This window comes from Chiloscyllium punctatum, chromosome 34 (genome assembly GCF_047496795.1).
Source record: "Chiloscyllium punctatum isolate Juve2018m chromosome 34, sChiPun1.3, whole genome shotgun sequence".
In the NCBI taxonomy this organism is placed as follows: Eukaryota; Metazoa; Chordata; class Chondrichthyes; order Orectolobiformes; family Hemiscylliidae; genus Chiloscyllium; species Chiloscyllium punctatum.
The window spans coordinates 58,308,658-58,326,500 of record NC_092772.1 but is presented as its reverse complement, the minus strand read 5'-3'; the positions used below and the strand labels follow the sequence as shown (position 1 = coordinate 58,326,500).

Genomic DNA, 17,843 nt, shown 5'->3' with positions numbered 1-17,843 from the left:
ACATTGGGGTACAGTACTGGTGGGGACTGGTCTGTCACTGTATAACACTGGGGTACAGTACTGGTGGGGACAGGTCTGTCACTGTGCAACACTGGGGTACAGTACTGGTGGGGACAGGTGTGTCACTTTGTAACACTGGGATACAGTACTGCTGGGGAATGGACTGTCACTGCATAACACTGGGGTACAGTACTGGTGGGGACAGGTTTGCCACTGTGTAACATTGGGGTACAGTACTGGTGGGGACTGGTCTGTCACTGTATAACACTGGGGTACAGTACTGGTGGGGACAGGTCTGTCACTGTGTAGCACTGGGATACAGTACTGGTGGGGACAGGTCTGTCACTGTGAGACACTGGGGTACAGTACTGGTGGGGACAGATCTGTCACTGTGTAACACTGGGGTACAGTACTAGTGGGGACAGGTCTGTCACTGTATAACATTGGGTACAGTAATGGTGGGGACAGATCTGTCACTGTGTGACACTGGGATACAGTACTGTTGGGGAAAGGTCTGTCACTGTATAACATTGGGAACAGTACAGTTGGGGAAAGGTCTGTCACTGTATAACACTGGGGAACAGTACAGTTGGGGAATGGACTGTCACTGAATAACACTGGGGTACAGTACTGGTGGGGACAGGTCTGTCACTGTATAACACTGGGGTACAGTACTGGTGGGGACAGGTTTGCCACTGTGTAACACTGGGGTACAGTACAGGTGGGGAAGGCTCAGTCATTGTATAACACTGGGGTGCAGAACTGGTCGTGACAGGTCTGTCACTGTGTAACACTGGGGTACAGTACTGGTGGGGACAGGACTGTCACTGTGTAACACTGGGGTACAGTACTGGTGGGGACAGGTCGGTCACTGTATAACACTGGGGTACAGTACTGGTGGGGACAGGTCTGTCAATGTGTCACACTGGGGTACAGTACTGGTGGGGACAGGTCTGTCCCTGTATAACCCTGGGGTACAGTACTGGTGGGGACAGGTTTGCCACTGTGTAACACTGAGGTACATTACTGGTGGGGACAGGTCTGTCATTGGGTACCACTGGGGTACAGTACTGGTGGGGACAGGTCTGTCACTGTGTAACACTGGGGTAGAGTGCTGGTGATGGCAGGTCTGTCACTGTGTAACACTGGGATACAGTACTGTTGGGGACAGGTCTGTCACTGTGTAACACTGGGGTGAAGTACTGTTGGGGACAGGTCTGTCATGGTGTGACACTGGGGTACAGTACTGGTGGGGACAGGTCTGTCTCTGTGTAACACTGGGGTACAGTACTGGTGGGGACAGGTCTGCCATTGGGTACCACTGGGGTACAGTACTGGTGGGGACAGGTCTGTCACTGTGTAACACTGGGGTAATGTTCTGGTGGGGAGAAGTCTGTCATTGTATAACACTAAGGAACAGTACTGGTGGGGACATGTCTGTCACTGTGTAACACTGGGGTAGAGTGCTGGTGATGGCAGGTCTGTCAGTGTATAACAGTGTGGTATAGTACTGTTGGGGACAGGTCTGTCACTGTATAACACTGGGGAATAGTACTGGTGGTGACAGGTCAGTCACTATGTATCACTGGGGTGAAGTACTGTTGGGGACAGGTCTGTCACTGTGTAACACTGCGGTACAGTACTGGTGGGGACAGGTCTGTCACTATATAACACTGGGGTACAGTACTGGTGGGGACAGGTCTGTCACTGTGTAAGAGTGTGTTACAGTACTGGTGGGGACTGGTCTGTCACTATATAACACTGGGATACAGTACTGGTGGGGACAGCTCTGTCACAGTATAACACTGGGGTACAGTACTGGTGGGGACAGGTCTGTCACTGTGAGACAGTGGGATACAGTACTGGTGGGGACAGGTCTGTCACTGTGTAACATTGGGGTACAGTACTGGTGGGGACTGGTCTGTCACTGTATAACACTGGGGTACAGTACTGGTGGGAATAGGTCTGTCACTGTGTAACACTGGGGTACAGTACTGGTGGGGACAGGTCTGTCACTGTGAGACACTGGGATACAGTACTGGTGGGGACAGGTCTGTCACTGTGTAACACTGGGGTACAGTACTGGTGGGGACAGGTCTGTCACTGTATAACATTGGGTACAGTACTGGTGGGGAAAGGTCTGTCACTGTATAACGTTGGAATACAGTACTGGTGAGGGACAGGTCTGTCCCTGTATAACACTGGGGTACAGTACTGGTGGGGACTGGTCTTTCACTGTATAACACTGGGGTACAGTACTGGTGGGGACAGGTCTGTCACTGTGAGACACTGGGATACAGTACTGGTGGGGACAGGTCTGTCACTGTGTGACACTGGGATACAGTACTGTTGGGGACAGGTCTGTCACTGTGTAACACTGGGGTACGGTACTGGTGGGTATAGGTCTGACTCTGTATAACACTGGGATACAGTACTGGTGGCGACAGGTCTGACACTGTTTAACACTGGTGTACAGTACTGGTGGGGACAGGTCTGTCACTGTGTAACACTGGGGTACAGTACTGGTGGGGACAGGTCTGTCACTGTATACCACTGGGGTACCGCACTGGTGGGGACAGGTCTGTCACTGTATAACACTGGGGTACAGTACTGGTGGGGACAGGTCTGCCACTGTGTAACACTGAGGTACATTGCTGGTGGGGACAGGTCTGTTATTGGGTACCACTGGGTGTACAGTACTGGTGGGGACAGGTTTGTCACCATGTAACACTGGGGTACAGCACTTGTGGGGACAGGTCTGACACTGTAATACACTGGGGAACAGGACTGTAGCGGACATGTCTGTCACTGTGTAATAGTGGGTCACAGTACTGGTGGGGACAGGTCTGTCACTGTATAACATAGGGGTACAGTACTGGTGGGGACAGGTCTGTCACTGTATAACACTGGGGTACAGTACTGGTGGGGACAGGTTTGCCACTCTGTAACTCTGAGGTACATTACTTGTGGTGACAGGTCTGTCATTGGATACCACTGGAGTACAGTACTGGTGGGGACAGTTCTGTCCCAGTGTAACACTCGCGTCCAGTACTGGTGGGGACAGGTCTGTCACTGTATAACACTGGGGTACAGTACTGGTGGGGACGGGTCTGTCACTATGTAACACTGAGGTACAGTACTAGTTGGGACAGGTCTGTCACTGTATAACACTGGGGTACAGTACTGGTGGGAACAGGTTTGCCACTCTGTAACTCTGAGGTACATTACTGGTGGTGACAGGTCTGTCATTGGGTACCACTGGAGTACAGTACTGGTGGAGACAGTTCTGTCCCTCTATAACACTGGGGTACAGTACTGGTGGGGAATGGACTGTCACTGTATAACCCTGGGGTACAGTACTGGTGGGGACAGGTTTGCCACTGTGTAACACTGAGGTTCATTACTGGTGGGGACAGGTCTGTCATTGGGTACCACTGGGGTACAGTACTGGTGGGGACAGGTCTGTCACTGTGTAACACTGGGGTACTGTACTGGTGGGGAGAAGTCTGTCATTGTATAACACTAAGGAACAGTACTGGTGGGGACATGTCTGTCACTGTGTAACACTGGGGTAGAGTGCTGGTGGGGACAGGTCTGCCACTGTGTAACACTGAGGGACATTGCTGGTGGGGGACAGGTCTGTTATTGGGTACCACTGGGGTAGAGTGCTGGTGATGGCAGGTCTGTCAGTGTATAACACTGGGGTATAGTACTGTTGGGGACAGGTCTGTCACTGTATAACACTGGGGAATAGTACTGGTGATGACAGGTCAGTCACGATGTATCACTGGGGTGAAGTACTGTTGGGGACAGGTCTGTCACTGTGTAACACTGGGGTACAATACTGGTGGCATTTTGGATTAGTGGTGCTGGAAGAGCACAGCAGTTCAGGCAGCATCCAAGTAGCTTCGAAATCGACGTTTCGGGCAAGAGCCCTTCATCAGGTTTTTAATACAGTACTGGCGGGGACAGGTCTGTCACTATGTAACACTGGCGTATAGCACTTGTGGGGACAGGTCTGACACTGTAATACACTGGGGAACAGGACTGTAGGGGACAGGTCAGTCACTATATAACACTGGGGTACAGTACTGGTGGGGACAGGTCTGTCACTGTGTAATAGTGTGTTACAGTACTGGTGGGGACTGGTCTGTCACTATATAACACTGGGATACCGTACTGGTGGGGACAGTTCTGTCACAGTATAACACTGGGGTACAGTACTGGTGGGGACAGGTCTGTCACTGCATAACACTGGGGTACACTACTGGCGGGGACATGTCTGTCACTGTGAGACACTGGGATACAGTACTGGTGGGGACAGGTCTGTCACTGTGTAACACTGGGGTACAGTACTGGTGGGGACAGGTCTGTCACTGTGTAATACTGAGGTACGTTACTGGTGGGGAAGGGTCTGTCATTGGGCACCACTGGGGTACAGTATTTGTGGGGACAGGTCTGTCACTGTATACCACTGGTGTACAGTACTGGTGGGGACTGGTCTGTCACTGCATAGCACTAGGGTACAGTCCTGGTGGGGATAGGTCTGTTACTGTATAACTTTGGAATACAGTACTGGTGGGGACAGGTCTGTCACTGTGTGACACTAGGATACAGTACTGGTGGGGACAGGTCTGTCACTGTGTGACACTGGGATACAGTACTGGTGGGGAAAGGTCTGTCACTGTATAACATTGGGTACAGTACTGTTGGAGAAAGGTCTGTCACTGTATAACTTTGGAATACAGTACTGGTGAGGGACAGGTCTGTGCCTGTATAACACTGGGGTACAGTACTGGTGGGGACAGGTCTGTCACTGTATAACACTGGGGTACAGTACTGGTGGGGACAGGTCTGTCGCTGTGTAACACTGGGGTACAGTACTGGTGGGGACTGGTCTGTCACTGTATAACACTGGGGTACAGTACTGGTGGGGACAGTTCTGTCACAGTATAACACTGGGGTACAGTACTGGTGGGGACAGGTCTGTCACTGTATAACACTGGGGTACAGTACTGGTGGGGACAGGTCTGTCACTGTGAGACACTGGGATACAGTACTGTTGGGGAAAGGTCTGTCACTGGATAATACTGGGGTACAGTACTGGTGGGGACAGGTCTGTCACCGTGTAACACTGGGGAATAGTACTGGTGGTGACAGGTCAGTCACGATGTATCACTGGGGTGAAGTACTGTTGGGGACAGGTCTGTCACTGTGTAACACTGGGGTACAATACTGGTGGCATTCTGGATTAGTGGTGCTGGAAGAGCACAGCAGTTCAGGCAGCATCCAAGTAGCTTCGAAATCGACGTTTCGGGCAAGAGCCCTTCATCAGGTTTTTACCACAGTGCTGGCGGGGACAGGTCTGTCACTATGTAACACTGGCGTATAGCACTTGTGGGGACAGGTCTGACACTGTAATACACTGGGGACCAGGACTGTAGGGGACAGGTCTGTCACTGTGTAATAGTGGGTTATTGTACTGGTGGGGACAGGTCTGTCACTGTATAACACTGGGGTACAGTACTGGTGGGGACAGGTCAGTCACTATATAACACTGGGGTACAGTACTGGTGGGGACAGGTCTGTCACTGTGAGACAGTGGGATACAGTACTGGTGGGGACAGGGCTGTCACTGTGTAACACTGGGGTACAGTACTGGTGGGGACAGGTTTGCCACTGTGTAACACTGAGGTACATTACTGGTGGGGAAGGATCTGTCATTGGGCACCACTGGGGTACAGTACTTGTGGGGACAGGTTTGTCACTGTGTAACACTGTGGTATAGTACAGGTGCGGGCAGGTCTGTCACTGTGTAACACTGGGATACAGTACTGTTGGGGACAGGTCTGTCACTGTGTAACACTGAGGTACAGTACTGGTGGGGACAGGTCTGACTCTGTAGAACACTGGGATACAGTACTGGTGGTGGCAGGTCTGTCACTGTGTAACACTGGGGTACAGTACTGGTGTGGACAGGTCTGTCACTGTGTAACACTGGGGCACCGCACTGGTGGTGGCAGGTCTGTCACTGTTTAACACTGGGGTACAGTACTAGTGGTGGCAGGTCTGTCACTGTGTAACACTGAGGTACATTACTGTGGGGACAGGTTTGTTATTGGGTACCACTGGGGTACAGTACTGGTGGGGACAGGTCTGTCACTGTGAGACAGTGGGATACAGTACTGGTGGGGACAGGGCTGTCACTGTGTAACACTGGGGTACAGTACTGGTGGGGACAGGTTTGCCACTGTGTAACACTGAGGTACATTACTGGTGGGGAAGGATCTGTCATTGGGCACCACTGGGGTACAGTACTTGTGGGGACAGGTTTGTCACTGTGTAACACTGTGGTATAGTACAGGTGAGGGCAGGTCTGTCACTGTGTAACACTGGGATACAGTACTGTTGGGGACAGGTCTGTCACTGTGTAACACTGAGGTACAGTACTGGTGGGGACAGGTCTGACTCTGTATAACACTGGGATACAGTACTGGTGGTGGCAGGTCTGTCACTGTGTAACACTGGGGTACAGTACTGGTGTGGACACGTCTGTCACTGTGTAACACTGGGGCACCGCACTGGTGGTGGCAGGTCTGTCACTGTTTAACACTGGGGTACATTACTGTGGGGACAGGTCTGTTATTGGGTACCACTGGTGTACAGTACTGGTGGGGACAGGTTAGTCACTATATAACACTGGGGTACAGTACTGGTGGGGACTGGTCTGTTATTGGGTACCACTGGTGTACAGTACTGGTGGGGACAGGTTTGTCACCATGTAACACTGGGGTACAGCACTTGGGGGGACAGGTCTGACACTGTAATACACTGGGGAACAGGACTGTAGCGGACATGTCTGTCACTGTGTAATAGTGGGTCACAGTACTGGTGGGGACAGGTCTGTCACTGTATAACATAGGGGTACAGTACTGGTGGGAACAGGTCTGTCACTGTATAACAGTGGGGTACAGTACTGGTGGGGACAGGTCTGGCACTGTATAATACTGGTGTACAGTACTGGTGGGGATGGGTCTGTCACTGTATAACACTGGGGTACAGTACTGGTGGGGACAGGTTTGCCACTCTGTAACTCTGAGGTACATTACTCATGGTGACAGGTCTGTCATTGGATACCACTGGAGTACAGTACTGGTGGGGACAGTTCTGTCCCAGTGTAACACTGGCGTCCAGTACTGGTGGGGACAGGTCAGTCACTGTATAACACTGGGGTACAGTACTGATGGGGACAGGTTTGCCACTCTGTAACTCTGAGATACAGTCCTGGTGGTGACAGGTCTGTCATTTGGTACCACTGGAGTACAGTACTGGTGGAGACAGTTCTGTCCCTGTATAACACTGGGGTACAGTACTGGTGGGGAAAGGTCAGTGTCTGTATAACACGGGGGTGCGGTACTGGTGGTCACAGGTCTGTCACTGTATAACACTGGAGTACAGTACTGGTGGGGACAGGTCTCTCACTGTATAACACTGGTATACAGTCTGGGTGGGGACAGGTTTGTCAATGTGTAACACTGAGGTACAGTACTGGTGGGGACAGGTCAGTCATTGTATAACACTGGGGTACAGTAATGCTGTGAACAGGTCTGTCACTGTGTAACATTGCGGTAGAGCACTGATGGGGACAGATCTGTTACTGTGTAAGACTGGTGTACAATACTGGTGGGGAAGGTCTGACACTGTATAACACTGGGGTACTGTACTGGTGCGGACAGGTCTGTCACTGTATAACACTGGGGTACAGTACTGGTGGGGACAGGTCTGTCACTGTATAACACTGGGGTACAGTACTGGTGCGGACAGGTCTGTCACTTTGTAACACTGGGATACAGTACTGCTGGGGAATGGACTGTCACTGCATAACACTGGGGTACAGTACTGGTGGGGACAGGTTTGCCACTGTGTAACACTTAGGTTCATTACTGGTGGGGACCGGTCTGTCATTGGGTACCACTGGGGTACAGTACTGGTGGGGACAGGTCTGTCACTGTGTAACACTGGGGTACTGTACTGGTGGGGAGAAGTCTGTCATTGTATAACACTAAGGAACAGTGCTGGTGGGGACATGTCTGACACTGTGTAACACTGGGGTAGAGTGTTGGTGATGGGAGGTCTGTCAGTGTATAACACTGGGGTATAGTACTGTTGGGGACAGGTCTGTCACTGTATGACACTGGGGTACAGTACTGGTGGGGACAGGTCTGTCACTGTGCAACACTGGGGTACAGTACCGGTGGGGACAGGTCTGTCTCTGTGTAACACTGGGGTACAGTACTGGTGGCATTCTGGATTAGTGGTGCTGGAAGAGCACAGCAGTTCAGGCAGCATCCAAGTAGCTTCGAAATCGACGTTTCGGGCAAGAGCCCTTCATCAGGTTTTTACCACAGTACTGGCGGGGACAGGTCTGTCACTACGTAACACTGGTGTATAGCACTTGTGGGGACAGGTCTGACACTGTAATACACTGGGGAACAGGACTGTAGGGGACAGGTCAGTCACTATATAACACTGGGGTACAGTACTGGTGGGGACAGGTCTGTCACTGTGTAATAGTGTGTTACAGTACTGGTGGGGACTGGTCTGTCACTATATAACACTGGGATACCGTACTGGTGGGGACAGTTCTGTCACAGTATAACACTGGGGTACAGTACTGGTGGGGACAGGTCTGTCACTGTGAGACAGTGGGATACAGTACTGCTGGGGAATGGACTGTCACTGCATAACACTGGGGTACAGTACTGGTGGGGACAGGTTTGCCACTGTGTAACACTGAGGTTCATTACTGGTGGGGACCGGTCTGTCATTGGGTACCACTGGGGTACAGTACTGGTGGGGACAGGTCTGTCACTGTGTAACACTGGGGTACTGTACTGGTGGGGAGAAGTCTGTCATTGTATAACACTAAGGAACAGTGCTGGTGGGGACATGTCTGACACTGTGTAACACTGGGGTAGAGTGCTGGTGATGGCAGGTCTGTCAGTGTATAACACTGGGGTATAGTACTGTTGGGGACAGGTCTGTCACTGTATAACACTGGGGAATAGTACTGGTGGTGACAGGTCAGTCACGATGTATCACTGGGGTGAAGTACTGTTGGGGACAGGTCTGTCACTGTGTAACACTGGGGTACAATACTGGTGGCATTCTGGATTAGTGGTGCTGGAAGAGCACAGCAGTTCAGGCAGCATCCAAGTAGCTTCGAAATCGACGTTTCGGGCAAGAGCCCTTCATCAGGTTTTTACCACAGTACTGGCGGGGACAGGTCTGTCACTATGTAACACTGGCGTATAGCACTTGTGGGGACAGGTCTGACACTGTAATACACTGGGGAACAGGACTGTAGGGGACAGGTCTGTCACTGTGTAATAGTGGGTTATTGTACTGGTGGGGACAGGTCTGTCACTGTATAACACTGGGGTACAGTACTGGTGGGGACAGGTCAGTCACTATATAACACTGGGGTACAGTACTGGTGGGGACAGGTCTGTCACTGTGAGACAGTGGGATACAGTACTGGTGGGGACAGGGCTGTCACTGTGTAACACTGGGGTACAGTACTGGTGGGCACAGGTTTGCCACTGTTTAACACTGAGGTACATTACTGGTGGGGAAGGATCTGTCATTGGGCACCACTGGGGTACAGTACTTGTGGGGACAGGTTTGTCACTGTGTAATACTGTGGTATAGTACAGGTGCGGGCAGGTCTGTCACTGTGTAACACTGGGATACAGTACTGTTGGGGACAGGTCTGTCACTGTGTAACACTGAGGTACAGTACTGGTGGGGACAGGTCTGACTCTGTATAACACTGGGATACAGTACTGGTGGTGGCAGGTCTGTCACTGTGTAACACTGGGGTACAGTACTGGTGTGGACAGGTCTGTCACTGTGTAACACTGGGGCACCGCACTGGTGGTGGCAGGTCTGTCACTGTTTAACACTGGGGTACAGTACTAGTGGTGGCAGGTCTGTCACTGTGTAACACTGAGGTACATTACTGTGGGGACAGGTGTGTTATTGGGTACCACTGGTGTACAGTACTGGTGGGGACAGGTCAGTCACTATATAACACTGGGGTACAGTACTGGTGGGGACTGGTCTGTTATTGGGTACCACTGGTGTACAGTACTGGTGGGGACAGGTTTGTCACCATGTAACACTGGGGTACAGCACTTGAGGGGACAGGTCTGACACTGTAATACACTGGGGAACAGGACTGTAGCGGACATGTCTGTCACTGTGTAATAGTGGGTCACAGTACTGGTGGGGACAGGTCTGTCACTGTATAACATAGGGGTACAGTACTGGTGGGAACAGGTCTGTCACTGTATAACAGTGGGGTACAGTACTGGTGGGGACTGGTCTGTCACTATATAACACTGGTGTACAGTACTGGTGGGGACAGGTCTGGCACTGTATAATACTGGTGTACAGTACTGGTGGGGATGGGTCTGTCACTGTATAACACTGGGGTACAGTACTGGTGGGGACAGGTTTGCCACTCTGTAACTCTGAGGTACATTACTCATGGTGACAGGTCTGTCATTGGATACCACTGGAGTACAGTACTGGTGGGGACAGTTCTGTCCCAGTGTAACACTGGCGTCCAGTACTGGTGGGGACAGGTCAGTCACTGTATAACACTGGGGTACAGTACTGATGGGGACAGGTTTGCCACTCTGTAACTCTGAGGTACAGTCCTGGTGGTGACAGGTCTGTCATTTGGTACCACTGGAGTACAGTACTGGTCGAGACAGTTCTGTCCCTGTATAACACTGGGGTACAGTACTGGTGGGGAAAGGTCAGTGTCTGTATAACACGGGGGTGCGGTACTGGTGGTCACAGGTCTGTCACTGTATAACACTGGAGTACAGTACTGGTGGGGACAGGTCTCTCACTGTATAACACTGGTATACAGTCTGGGTGGGGACAGGTTTGTCAATGTGTAACACTGAGGTACAGTACTGGTGGGGACAGGTCAGTCATTGTATAACACTGGGGTACAGTAATGCTGTGAACAGGTCTGTCACTGTGTAACATTGCGGTAGAGCACTGATGGGGACAGATCTGTTACTGTGTAAGACTGGTGTACAATACTGGTGGGGAAGGTCTGACACTGTATAACACTGGGGTACTGTACTGGTGCGGACAGGTCTGTCACTGTATAACACTGGGGTACAGTACTGGTGGGGACAGGTCTGTCACTGTGTAACACTGGGGTACGGTACTGGTGGGGACCGCTCTGTCACTGTGTAACACTGGGGTACAGTACTGGTGGGGACAGGTCTGTCACTATGTAACACTGAGGTACAGTACTGTTGGGGAAAGGTCTGTCACTGTATAACACTGGGGTACAGTACTGGTGCGGACAGGTCTGTCACTTTGTAACACTGGGATACAGTACTGCTGGGGACAGGTCTGTCATTGGGTACCACTGGGGTACAGTACTGGTGGGGACAGGTTTGCCACTGTGTAACATTGCGGTAGAGCACTGATGGGGACAGATCTGTTACTGTGTAAGACTGGTGTACAATACTGGTGTGGAAGGTCTGACACTGTATAACACTGGGGTACTGTACTGGTGCGGACAGGTCTGTCACTGTATAACACTGGGGTACAGTACTGGTGGGGACAGGTCTGTCACTGTGTAACACTGGGGTACGGTACTGGTGGGGACCGCTCTGTCACTGTGTAACACTGGGGTACAGTACTGGTGGGGACAGGTCTGTCACTATGTAACACTGAGGTACAGTACTGTTGGGGAAAGGTCTGTCACTGTATAACACTGGGGTACAGTACTGGTGCGGACAGGTCTGTCACTTTGTAACACTGGGATACAGTACTGCTGGGGAATGGACTGTCACTGCATAACACTGGGGTACAGTACTGGTGGGGACAGGTTTCCCACTGTGTAACACTGAGGTTCATTACTGGTGGGGACAGGTCTGTCATTGGGTACCACTGGGGTACAGTACTGGTGGGGACAGGTCTGTCACTGTGTAACACTGGGGTACTGTACTGGTGGGGAGAAGTCTGTCATTGTATAACACTAAGGAACAGTGCTGGTGGGGACATGTCTGACACTGTGTAAAACTGGGGTAGAGTGTTGGTGATGGGAGGTCTGTCAGTGTATAACACTGGGGTATAGTACTGTTGGGGACAGGTCTGTCACTGTATAACACTGGGGTACAGTACCGGTGGGGACAGGTCTGTCTCTGTGTAACACTGGGGTACAATACTGGTGGCATTCTGGATTAGTGGTGCTGGAAGAGCACAGCAGTTCAGGCAGCATCCAAGTAGCTTCGAAATCGACGTTTCGGGCAAGAGCCCTTCATCAGGTTTTTACCACAGTACTGGCGGGGACAGGTCTGTCACTATGTAACACTGGCGTATAGCACTTGTGGGGACAGGTCTGACACTGTAATACACTGGGGAACAGGACTGTAGGGGACAGGTCAGTCACTATATAACACTGGGGTACAGTACTGGTGGGGACAGGTCTGTCACTGTGTAATAGTGTGTTACAGTACTGGTGGGGACTGGTCTGTCAGTATATAACACTGGGATACCGTACTGGTGGGGACAGTTCTGTCACAGTATAACACTGGGGTACAGTACTGGTGGGGACAGGTCTGTCACTGTATAACACTGGGGTACAGTACTGGTGGGGACAGGTCTGTCACTGTGTAACACTGGGGTACTGTACTGGTGGGGAGAAGTCTGTCATTGTATAACACTAAGGAACAGTACTGGTGGGGACATGTCTGTCACTGTGTAACACTGGGGTAGAGTGCTGGTGGGGACTGGTCTGCCACTGTGTAACACTGAGGGACATTGCTGGTGGGGACAGGTCTGTTATTGGGTACCACTGGGGTAGAGTGCTGGTGATGGCAGGTCTGTCAGTGTATAACACTGGGGTATAGTACTGTTGGGGACAGGTCTGTCACTGTGTAACACTGGGGTACAATACTGGTGGCATTCTGGATTAGTGGTGCTGGAAGAGCACAGCAGTTCAGGCAGCATCCAAGTAGCTTCGAAATCGACGTTTCGGGCAAGAGCCCTTCATCAGGTTTTTACCACAGTACTGGCGGGGACAGGTCTGTCACTGTGTAACATTGGGTACAGTACTGGTGGGGAAAGGTCTGTCACTGTATAACTTTGGAATACAGTACTGGTGAGGGACAGGTTTGTCCCTGTATAACACTGGGGTACAGTACTGGTGGGGACTGGTCTTTCACTGTATAACACTGGGGTACATTACTGGTGGGGACAGGTCTGTCACTGTGAGACACTGGGATACAGTACTGGTGGGGACAGGTCTGTCACTGTGTGACACTGGGATACAGTACTGTTGGGGACAGGTCTGTCACTGTGTAACACTGGTGTACGGTACTGGTGGGTATAGGTCTGACTCTGTATAACACTGGGATACAGTACTGGTGGGGACAGGTCTGACACTGTTTAACACTGGTGTACAGTACTGGTGGGGACAGTTCTGTCACTGTGTAACACTGGGGTACAGTACTGGTGGGGACAGGTCTGTCACTGTATACCACTGGGGTACCGCACTGGTGGGGACAGGTCTGTCACTGTATAACACTGGGGTACAGTACTGGTGGGGACAGGTCTGCCACTGTGTAACACTGAGGTACATTGCTGGTGGGGACAGGTCTGTTATTGGGTACCACTGGGTGTACAGTACTGGTGGGGACAGGTTTGTCACCATGTAACACTGGGGTACAGCACTTGTGGGGACAGGTCTGACACTGTAATACACTGGGGAACAGGACTGTAGCGGACATGTCTGTCACTGTGTAATAGTGGGTCACAGTACTGGTGGGACAGGTCTGTCACTGTATAACATAGGGGTACAGTACTGGTGGGGACAGGTCTGTCACTGTATAACACTGGGGTACAGTACTGGTGGGGACAGGTTTGCCACTCTGTAACTCTGAGGTACATTACTTGTGGTGACAGGTCTGTCTTTGGATACCACTGGAGTACAGTACTGGTGGAGACAGTTCTGTCCCAGTGTAACACTCGCGTCCAGTACTGGTGGGGACAGGTCTGTCACTGTATAACACTGGGGTACAGTACTGGTGGGGACGGGTCTGTCACTATGTAACACTGAGGTACAGTACTGGTGGGGACAGGTCTGTCACTGTATAACACTGGGGTACAGTACTGGTGGGAACAGGTTTGCCACTCTGTAACTCTGAGGTACATTACTGGTGGTGACAGGTCTGTCATTGGGTACCACTGGAGTACAGTACTGGTGGAGACAGTTCTGTCCCTCTATAACACTGGGGTACAGTACTGGTGGGGAATGGACTGTCACTGTATAACCCTGGGGTACAGTACTGGTGGGGACAGGTTTGCCACTGTGTAACACTGAGGTTCATTACTGGTGGGGACAGGTCTGTCATTGGGTACCACTGGGGTACAGTACTGGTGGGGACAGGTCTGTCACTGTGTAACACTGGGGTACTGTACTGGTGGGGAGAAGTCTGTCATTGTATAACACTAAGGAACAGTACTGGTGGGGACATGTCTGTCACTGTGTAACACTGGGGTAGAGTGCTGGTGGGGACTGGTCTGCCACTGTGTAACACTGAGGGACATTGCTGGTGGGGACAGGTCTGTTATTGGGTACCACTGGGGTAGAGTGCTGGTGATGGCAGGTCTGTCAGTGTATAACACTGGGGTATAGTACTGTTGGGGACAGGTCTGTCACTGTATAACACTGGGGAATAGTACTGGTGATGACAGGTCAGTCACGATGTATCACTGGGGTGAAGTACTGTTGGGGACAGGTCTGTCACTGTGTAACACTGGGGTACAATACTGGTGGCATTCTGGATTAGTGGTGCTGGAAGAGCACAGCAGTTCAGGTAGCATCCAAGTAGCTTCGAAATCGACGTTTCGGGCAAGAGCCCTTCATCAGGTGTTTACCACAGTACTGGCGGGGACAGGTCTGTCACTATGTAACACTGGCGTATAGCACTTGTGGGGACAGGTCTGACACTGTAATACACTGGGGAACAGGACTGTAGGGGACAGGTCAGTCACTATATAACACTGGGGTACAGTACTGGTGGGGACAGGTCTGTCACTGTGTAATAGTGTGTTACAGTACTGGTGTGGACTGGTCTGTCACTATATAACACTGGGATACCGTACTGGTGGGGACAGTTCTGTCACAGTATAACACTGGGGTACAGTACTGGTGGGGACAGGTCTGTCACTGTGAGACAGTGGGATACAGTACTGGTGGGGACTGGTCTGTCACTGGATAACACTGGGGTATAGTACTGGTGGGGACAGGTCTGTCACTGTATAACATAGGGGTACAGTACTGGTGGGGACAGGTCTGTCACTGCGTAACACTGGGGTACAGTACTGGTGGGGACAGGTCTGTCACTGTGAGACACTGGGATATAGTACTGGTGGGGACAGGCCTGTCACTGTATAACACTGGGGTATAGTACTGGTGGGGACTGGTCTGTCACTGTATAACACTGGAGTACAGTACTGGTGGGGACAGGTCTGTCACTGTGTAACACTGGTATACAGTACTGGTGGGGACAGGTCTGTCACTGTATAACACTGGGGTATAGTACTGGTGGGGACAGGTCTGTCACTGTATAACACTGGGGTATAGTACTGGTGGGGACAGGTCTGTCACTGTATAACACTGGGGTTCAGTACTGGTGGGGACAGGTCTGTCACTGTATAACAAGGGGTACAGTACTGGTGGGGACAGGCCTGTCACTGTGTAACACTGGGGTACAGTACTGGTGGGGACAGGTCTGTCACTGTATAACACTGGGGTACAGTACTGGTGGGAACAGGTTTGCCACTCTGTAACTCTGAGGTACATTACTGGTGGTGACAGGTCTGTCATTGGGTACCACTGGAGTACAGTACTGGTGGAGACAGTTCTGTCCCTCTATAACACTGGGGTACAGTACTGGTGGGGAATGGACTGTCACTGTATAACCCTGGGGTACAGTACTGGTGGGGACAGGTTTGCCACTGTGTAACACTGAGGTTCATTACTGGTGGGGACAGGTCTGTCATTGGGTACCACTGGGGTACAGTACTGGTGGGGACAGGTCTGTCACTGTGTAACACTGGGGTACTGTACTGGTGGGGAGAAGTCTGTCATTGTATAACACTAAGGAACAGTACTGGTGGGGACATGTCTGTCACTGTGTAACACTGGGGTAGAGTGCTGGTGGGGACTGGTCTGCCACTGTGTAACACTGAGGGACATTGCTGGTGGGGACAGGTCTGTTATTGGGTACCACTGGGGTAGAGTGCTGGTGATGGCAGGTCTGTCAGTGTATAACACTGGGGTATAGTACTGTTGGGGACAGGTCTGTCACTGTATAACACTGGGGAATAGTACTGGTGATGACAGGTCAGTCACGATGTATCACTGGGGTGAAGTACTGTTGGGGACAGGTCTGTCACTGTGTAACACTGGGGTACAATACTGGTGGCATTCTGGATTAGTGGTGCTGGAAGAGCACAGCAGTTCAGGCAGCATCCAAGTAGCTTCGAAATCGACGTTTCGGGCAAGAGCCCTTCATCAGGTGTTTACCACAGTACTGGCGGGGACAGGTCTGTCACTATGTAACACTGGCGTATAGCACTTGTGGGGACAGGTCTGACACTGTAATACACTGGGGAACAGGACTGTAGGGGACAGGTCAGTCACTATATAACACTGGGGTACAGTACTGGTGGGGACAGGTCTGTCACTGTGTAATAGTGTGTTACAGTACTGGTGTGGACTGGTCTGTCACTATATAACACTGGGATACCGTACTGGTGGGGACAGTTCTGTCACAGTATAACACTGGGGTACAGTACTGGTGGGGACTGGTCTGTCACTGGATAACACTGGGGTATAGTACTGGTGGGGACAGGTCTGTCACTGTATAACATAGGGGTACAGTACTGGTGGGGACAGGTCTGTCACTGCGTAACACTGGGGTACAGTACTGGTGGGGACAGGTCTGTCACTGTGAGACACTGGGATATAGTACTGGTGGGGACAGGCCTGTCACTGTATAACACTGGGGTACAGTACTGGTGGGGACTGGTCTGTCACTGTATAACACTGGAGTACAGTACTGGTGGGGACAGGTCTGTCACTGTGTAACACTGGTATACAGTACTGGTGGGGACAGGTCTGTCACTGTATAACACTGGGGTATAGTACTGGTGGGGACAGGTCTGTCACTGTATTACACTGGGGTATAGTACTGGTGGGGACAGGTCTGTCACTGTATAACACTGGGGTACAGTACTGGTGGGGACAGGTCTGTCACTGTATAACAAGGGGTACAGTACTGGTGGGGACAGGCCTGTCACTGTGTAACACTGGGGTACAGTACTGGTGGGGACAGGTCTATCACTGTATAACACTGGGGTACAGTACTGTTGGGGACAGGCCTGTCACTGTGTAACACTGGGGTACAGTACTGGTGGGGACAGGTCTGTCACTGTGTAACACTGAGGTACAGTACTGTTGGGGAAAGGTCTGTCACTGTATAACATTGGGTACAGTACAGTTGGGGAAAGGTCTGTCACTGTATAACACTGGGGTACAGTACAGTTGGGGAAAGGTCTGTCACTGTATAACATTGGGATACAGTACTGTTGGGGAATGGACTGTCACTGCATAACACTGGGGTACAGTACTGGTGGGGACAGGTTTGCCACTGTGTTACAACTGAGGTACATTACTGGTGGGGACAGGTCTGTCACTGTGTAACACTGGGGTACTGTACTGGTGGGGAGAAGTCTGT

The 17,843-nt window shown here is 51.4% G+C and overlaps 1 protein-coding gene across 2 annotated transcripts in view; it reads left to right on the top strand.

The window, feature by feature from the left end:
• Positions 1–17,843, top strand: part of LOC140459025 (free fatty acid receptor 2-like) — a 103,181-nt gene that overhangs the window by 42,955 nt on the left and 42,383 nt on the right. The gene's annotated exons all lie outside the window — the stretch shown is intronic.